This window comes from Lepus europaeus, chromosome 20 (genome assembly GCF_033115175.1).
Source record: "Lepus europaeus isolate LE1 chromosome 20, mLepTim1.pri, whole genome shotgun sequence".
Lineage (NCBI taxonomy): Eukaryota > Metazoa > Chordata > Mammalia > Lagomorpha > Leporidae > Lepus > Lepus europaeus.
This window is the reverse complement of record NC_084846.1, coordinates 43,030,538-43,039,036: the sequence shown is the minus strand read 5'-3', so window position 1 is coordinate 43,039,036 and position 8,499 is coordinate 43,030,538.

The window sequence follows — 8,499 nt, the reverse complement described above, 5'->3', positions numbered from 1 at the left end:
TTCCACCTGTGTGTGAGCTTGATAGAAACCTTCTAAATTTACCTTGATGAAAGGGCAGATGTGCAGGACCTAGTGGCAGGTCCTAGTCCTGTAAGGTGAGGCTCACTGAGATCTGTACCTTTCATGAATGTCAGATATTTCCAACCAATACACCTATTTTGACATCACTCATTTCAAGAATGTAAATGTGCTTCTGGGGGCTGGCTTTGCGGCACAATGGGTTAAGCTGACTCTTGAAACACTGGCATCCCAAATAGGAGAGCTGGTTCAAGTCTTGGCTATTTCACTTTTGATCCTACTTTCTACTAACGTGCCTGGGCAAACAGCTGATGATGGCCCAGGTACTTTGTTTCCTACAATCTACATGGGAGATCCAGATGGAGTTCCTGGTTGCTCAGTTCAACCTGGCCCAACATCTGGCTATGGCAGTAATCTGGGGAGTGAACCAATGGATAGAAAATTCCTCCCTCCCCCCGCCCCCACTTCAAATAAATTAATCTTTAAAGAATCAAACAAAAAACCCATAAAAAGTACTTCTGGAAGGAGCATTTGGCCTAATGGTTAAGGTACAAGCTCATATGCCTGTGTCCCACGTTGGAGTACCTGGATTTGACCTCCAGCTCTGTTTCCAACTCCATCTTTCTATTAATACAGACCTTGGGAGGAAGCAAGTGGTAGCTCAAGTACTTGGATTTCCTGCCATCCACAATGGAGACTCCAACTGAGTTCCCAGCTCCTGCCATGGGCTGCTGTGAGCATTAGTGAAACGAACAATCAGCAGATGGAAGCGTTGTCTCTCTATTAATTAAAAACTGTGAAACGAAAATGTACTTCTAATACAGCTCTGTGCTAATTATCAATTTTTTCTTTTTTCTTTTTCTAGTAGACAGATAGAAATCATACATGTTTATGATGTGTGATATGATATTTTGATATATGGATACAGTAGACCGGCTAAATTAAGCTAAATGGTATATGTATGACCTCACATACTATCTTTTTGTGTGGTGAGAACAGTTAAATAATCTACTCTCTTAGCCATTTTCAAATTGATGACATACTTTAACTAACTGTAGCTACCATTGCACAGAACAAAACTCTAGAATGTATACCTCCTATCTGAAATTTGGCATCCTTTGTAATTTTTTAAACCATGAACCTAATCAGTCACTCATATACTTCAAAATTTTCAGTGAAACTTGATTGGTCTGATTCCAAACTGTGTAGAAGCTTTCTAGGTCCTGTCTGCTTTCCCCTGTGTATCTCTCCAAGCTAACCTCTGACCATCTTCCCCTTTCCTGGGTTTCTCTTCCTAGCACATCAGACTCTACCAATTTCCCCACCTACCTGCTTACAATTTGCTGGAGCTGTGCTCTTTGCCTTCAAAGAATTTAATACGGGGAGTTAGTCCTCTAGGAGGTGGGTGAGGTTGAGAAGCCATCCAAGGGAGGCTGAGATGTCCTGGATGTTAGCAGCAGAAAGTGACTGTCTCACCTAAAAAGGAGAAAACAGGCAGGTGTTGCGGTGCCGTGGGCTAAGCTGCTGCCTCCAATGCTGGCATCCCACACAAGCTGCTGCACTTCTGACCCAGCTCCCTGCAAATGCATCTGAGAAGGCACCAGAAGATGGTTTCCCGTGCTTCCCATTCTCTAGTTTTCTGCTCTCTAGTTCTGGGCTCTTGGCCCCACAGGCTGTGGTCCCCAAAGGGCTTGCAGCTGGGTTCAGTCAGCGGGGGCACTGCTGGGAGATGGGAAAGGCAGCGTTGAGGAGAGGCTAGTGAGTCTTTCCCCTTCCGTTTTTGCCAGGGTAAGAAGTCTGGCAGAAGATTCTTCTATTCCTTCATGTCAGAAATGTTGGTTCTAAGCTACTCTGGGTGAACCTGGCACCTGGCCCTTAATCTCTGGCAGCATGGCTTTCTCTCTCCTTTTTAAGGATTTCTTTTTGTTTGTTTGTTTGTGTGTTTTTTTTTTTTTTTTTTTGACAGGCAGAGTTAGACAGTGAGAGAGAGAGAGAAAGGTCTTCCTTTTCCATTGGTTCACCCCCCAAATGGCCACTACAGCTAGCGCTGCACCGATCCGAAGCCAGGAGCCAGGTGCTTCCTCCTGGTCTCCCATGTGGGTGCAGGGCCCAAGCACTTGGGCCATCCTCCACTGCCTTCCCGGGCCACAGCAGAGAGCGGGACTGGAAGAGGAGCAGAATGCGGTGCCCCAACCGGAACTAGAACCCGGGGTGCCGGCGAGGGATTAGCCAAGTGAGCCACCGCGCCGGCCAGGATTTCTTTTCTTTTATTTGAAAGGCAGAGTTAAGGAGAGAGGGAGACACACACAGAGAGAAAGAGAGAGAGAGAGACAGAGAGAGACAGAGAGACAGAGACAGAGAGAGATTGATTTTCCATCCACTGATTCACTTCCCAAATGGCCACAAAGGTTGGGGCTGGGCCAGCCTGAAGCCAGGAGTGTGGAACTTCATCCAGGACTGCACTGTGGGTGGCAGGGCCCAAGTATGTGGGCCATTGCATCCTCTGCTGCCTTCCCAGATGCATTACCAGGGAGCTGGATCAGAAGTGCAGCAGCCAGGGCTGGCACTGCCACTCATATGGTATCCAGCATCACAGGCAGCAGCTTTGCCCACTGCACCACAACACCTGCTTGTTTTCTCCCTTTCAGGTGAGATGGTGATTTCCTGCTGCTAACCTCTGGGACATCTTAGCCTCCCCTGGGTGACTTCTCAACCTCACCCATCTCCTAGGAAACTAATTCCCCATATTAAATTCTTTCTGCTAATACATGCATATTTAAGACTGTTTTCTTGGCCAGCACCACGGCTCACTAGGCTAATCCTCCGCCTGCAGCACCGGCACCCCAGGTTCTAGTCCTGGTCGGGGTGCCGGATTCTGCCCGGGTTGCTCCTCTTCCAGTCCAGCTCTCTGCTGTGGCCCGGGAGTGCAGTGGAGGATGGCCCAAGTGCTTGGGCCCTGCACCCCATGGGAGACCAGGAGGAGGCACCGGCTCCTGGCTTCGGATTGGCTCAGCACTGGCCGTGGTGGCCATTGTGGAGAGTGAACCAACAGAAAAGGAAGACCTTTCTCTCTCTTTCTCACTAACTCTGCCTGTCCAAAAAAAAAAAAAAAAGACTGTTTTCTGGGGCTGACTTTGTGATGCAACTGGTTAAGCCACCACTTGTGATTCTGGTATGCCATATTAGAATGCTGGTTCATATCCTGGCTGCTCCAGTCCCAATCCACCTTCCTGCTAATAAGCCTGGGAAAGTAGCAGAAAATGGTCCAAATACTTGGGACCCTCCACCAATGTGGGAGCCCAGGATGGAGATCATGGCACCTGCCTTCTGAGTGAATCATCAGATGGAAGTTTCTCTCTCTCTCTCTCTTTCTCTCTCTCTCTCTGTATCTTTCTGTCTCCCCCTTTCTCTCAGTCACTCTGATTTTCAAATAAATAAATAAATAAATAAATAAATCTTCTTTAAAAATGTTTTTCATGTCCCTTACTTACTTTGAACAAGTGCCAAATTATATAATATGGTTCTTGACCAGCATAACAAACTCTCTTCATAAGGTATTTGGACGTAAATAAGACAAAGTCTGTGGACTGCAACAATGTGGTTATTGCCAACTATAGCTTACCACTTTGGTATAGTCTCAATGTTTGTGATCCCCAAAGCTCAAACTGAAACCTAAGTCTTAATGTAAGGCTATACCGAGATGGGGAATTGGGGAGGTGATGAGTTAATGAAGAGCGCCCTCATGATTGGGATTAAGGAATTCATAAGAGATATCTCTTACCTCTTGCACCATGTGAGACTCATTTAGAAGGAGATTTGTGGACCTGGAAGCATGCACTTACCAGACACTGAATCTGTCGGAAACTTGATGCTGGACTTCCCAGCCCCAAAACTATACGCAATAAATTTCTACCATTTATACATTTCACAATTTATAGTGTTTTGTTATAGCAACCCAAATGGACCAAGACAAGCTTCCATGGGCCCAGCCATGCTGAAGTTCCCTTAGCTACTCAAACAGGCAAATGTGCCTCTTGCCCTCTGCTTCTCTCTATCTGTACTGCTACCACTCTGGCCTGAGTCACCATCATTTGTTTTTGGATTGTCCTTAAAGACATCCTTCCTGGCCGGTGCCACGGCTCAATAGGCTAATCCTCTGCCTGTGGCACCGGCACCCCGGGCCCTAGCCCTGGTCGGGGCACCAGATTCTGTCCTGGTTGCTCCTCTTCCAGTCCAGCTCTCTACTGTGGCCTGGGGGTGCAGTGGAGGATGGCCCAAGTGCTTGGGCCCTGCACCCGCATGGGAGACCAGGAGAAGTACCTACCTCCTGCCTTCGGATCGGTGCGGTGCACCGGCCGCAGCAGCCATTGAGGGGTGAACCAATGGAAAAGGAAGACCTTTCTCTCTGTCTCTCTCTCACTGTCCACTCTGCCTGTCAAAAAAAAAAAATCCTTCCTTGTGACTTTCAAATTCTCTATGCAGCATTCAAATGGTAATTTCTATAATAAGTTACTCTTCTACATAAATCTCTCTGAAAACCTCACTCTACTCTCAGAACAAATTGCCAACCCCACAATGCAGTCAAACGTTTGGGGTCTGAGACTTGAACCTCATTTGCTACTGTGATTGGCTGTGCTGTGTGGATCCTGTACCTGGAAAGCCCTTCTCCCTCACCTATGTTCATCCATGGCCCCTTCTCATGACTCAAGTCTCAGCTCAATATCACCTCCTCCTCTGAGAATTCTCTGATCACCATAATGAAAAAAAGCTCCCTCCAGTTACCTAGCACCTCTCCCATTTGTGTTCATGGAATATATCATCATCAGGCGTGAGTATCTTTCTACGTAGTCATGAAAATGTGAGTTCTGAACATATATTAGCTGGCTAATTCATCTCCCTATCTCCAGCACTTGGGACAGTCTCTGGCTCATCATTGGAACTCCACAGGTGTTTGTTGAACAGATAAGTGAATGGCATGTCAGGGTCTTAAAAAAATGCTGTATATAGATCCCATGCATCATCATCTTCACAGTAACCTGATGAGACAGTTGCCCCTTTTCCCACTCTTTGAAAGAATATGTAGGTGGCCCATGCCATAAGTCTAGTGATGGGGTGGGCCTGGGCTCTGAGGGGCAGTCAGGGAACTCTTGCACTGCTCCCTAGCACAATGTGGAAAATATGTTAAATTAGAATTTAATATGTTTTATTAGTTCAATCCCTGATTCACCTTACAATCAGGTGATTACTTGTTTGTGTTTACCATAACTTTGAATGTGATAAAGCAATGCCAACTGTATCTTCCTTTATTTATTCCTTTATTCCAATCTTCCTTTATTTGGGAGCCAGGCAGCTTCTTTGACAATCTTTATAACAGACATTGCAATTTCAGAAAAATAAATATGTGATTGGAAAAATCATACATTTTAGAGGCCTCAACAATGCTTTATAAAATATAAAGTGCAATAAAATACAAAGAATCCAAAATATCACTAAAAATAATCCAGGTAAGACAATACATTATAATTGTTGTTATGGATTTCTACATCACTGTCAGACTATACATTCTGACTTTACTGAAGGGGTAAGAGGCAAGGTAATATCTTTAGCTGAAATATAACAATTCTTTCTTAACCCCTGAGCACCAAAGAGGCCATTTGTAGACACATTCATTTCTACAAAATCACAACTCTTCAGTTAAATTCACACACACAAAAAAAGCTGTTCTTTCCTCGTTTGCCTATCTTCCCAATTTATCTCTACCAGTAGCTAATTAGAATACATTTTTCCTTCTGGAAAACTTGTTTGGAAATAGACATATTCCCAATCTTTAATAAATGACAAGGGGATTTCAAGAATGGAAGTAAAGCTCCACAAAAGAAAAATAACATCTTTCCCCTTTAAAAGCACAGATTAGGGTTTTGGAAATGGCCACAAAGATATTCTGTGACATGCATTATTGTTATCTATAGGAAAGAATATTAATTATCTTCATCTTTGATCTTTGAGGAAATACTGTTTTCACCACTTCTGCAAGCATCCTGTTGCTCAGTGAAAAGGAAGTAACTCCTAAATGACACAAGCTTCCAGAAAAGCAGTCTCTGAAGAATAATTGTCACTTGCCCAACCAAGATAAAATATGTCATTTAAGCACTTAAATTACATGAGAATCACCATAGTGGTGAACCAATAAGTTTCTCCATCACGCTTTTCTGTGTTTTAAACATTGTACATTAATGGTCATGTTGGCATGTGGTTTAGTACTTAAAACTTTTAACACAAATGGTAAACATTGAAATTAAGTATAGTTTATTTGCTTATGCCACTTCAATGCTCAAAATTGCTGGTTTTAAACCATTTTCTGGGCTGTGTTAATGGAAAATACTACAGGCTCTATGAACTTGCCCATTGGCCATGATTACATGGATGACATTGAACTTGTTCTCTTGGGGATGCCCCTTCCCAAGATTCTAGTCTTATCACAGAGTTTTAATCTTTTCCAGTGCCACTGACTTTTCTAGAAAGCAAGCCATACATTTTCTATTGAAATATAATTTTTTAAAAATTTTGTTTTCTTATTTTCTGTAAGATAGATTCACTAATCATCCCTCCTAATAATTTCCTGTGACTTTAAAGCCTTATCCAGATATGAGGTGTTGCCATCAACCTTTTCTTTTGCTAGCAGAGAGAGGCTGGAAGTGAAAGGTGTTTCAGGAAAATAATCAAGAATATTCTAGTCTCTATTATATGCAAATTTGAATATTAAAGGATTAATAGTCAACTCCTTGAGTAAACATTGTCTCTTCCCATCATTCTGGCATTATCAGGACTTGCAAGCTTCATACTATTTTCTCTGCTTCACCTAGCTGATGTGAATCATGTTTATTTATAAATATAAAGCAACAGAGATGCATAGATTCTAGAAGTATGTGTGGTGTTGGGGGGGTGTACACAAGGTTTTCATTGTCTGAATGAGGATGTTTTAGAAAAACATGTGATAAAACAGTGTGCTGTGAATAGAATGAGTAATACTTATTCTTAAACAAAACACACACACACACACATTTGTCAACATCACTGGGAAGGAGAAATTGAAGTGAACACAAAGCAAATTAGTGTCTATGAAGAAGAAGGTTAATGCCTGTAAAGACCAAGGGAGTTGGGGGGGGGGGCGGGGAAGGATAGGTGATTGCTCTTACATTTCCAGCCAAAAATTCCAAACTATCAAAATAGAGCCATATTCTACATTAATTAACACACCTAACAGCTCATGTCAGAAGATTCGTTCATACTGCATAAGACCTATCGTCCAAGAGTAATGTCACGGGAAGTATTCTCCAGTGAAAGTGCTGACGTCACCTACAGTTGTTGTAAGAAAGAATGCAGAACTTCATTTTTAAAGTCTTTATCTGAAAACAGGTTTTATACTCTCAAAAATCACTTTAAAGACAAACTTTATAAATGATTTTCTCCAAAACTATGAATTGAGTCAATTAAAATTTAAAAATTGCACAACTTGCACGTCAACAGTTATATTCAAAAAGAAAAGAGAATAATAGGCAAATCCAATCCTTATAAAATTAACCTTTTAATTTTTTTAGTTATGAGCACCACTTGTGGAGAGAAGGAAAACATTCCCAATGACTGCACCACTAAAATAAAACATGAGGGACAGAGATGAAGTTTCCTTGTGAGTACATCTTTCCAAACTATGTATTTAATACTGTGTTTGATCTCTAAATCACAAATGTAAATTTTTAAAAATAATCATTGTCTCCTTCAATTCTTGCATAGCATAGCCCTTGAGGTAAGTGTTTCTTATCCTTATTTCATAGATTGGAAAACTGAATGTAAGTCAATCTTCCCTTTGTCCCACATCACATTGCTAATAAAATTCTCTGTGGTTTGCAGTTACATCACATGTATATAAACTGTATTCTGCCAAGATTACCTGCTGATATTACTTTTATATTTTTTACTCTACCTTATTCCACAAAGGAGTTGAAGAAAACAAATGAAAATCTTAGAGGGAAGGAATCCATGCACACAGTTGCATTTTTCACATCTTCATTGTTTTCTGTAAGTATCATTCAGCAGAGTGGAGAATTGTAGAAATATGAAGTTCAGAGGATAGGTTAGGTGATTCAATTTTCCTGTCTTCTTTCACTACTCCTAAACTGAATTTCAGATAAAGAACAATTTCCAAAAGGTAACAAAAGGTCAGAACTGGCCAGGATAGTTTCTTAATTCTACACAATGACAAGAAGTGGGAGAACATGTGAATTAAGTCAGAAGTACGAATGCAACCTGTAATCAAAGATTGCATCTACTCTTGAGCCACCCATCAGTCTGAGAAACCTCTCTCATGTACTCTTTGGAGAATGCATTTAAGAAATGCAGTCCATCTCTGGGCTGGCACTGTGGCGCAGCAGGTTAACACCCTGGCCTGAAGTGCCAGCATCCCATATGGGTGCCAGTTCGAGA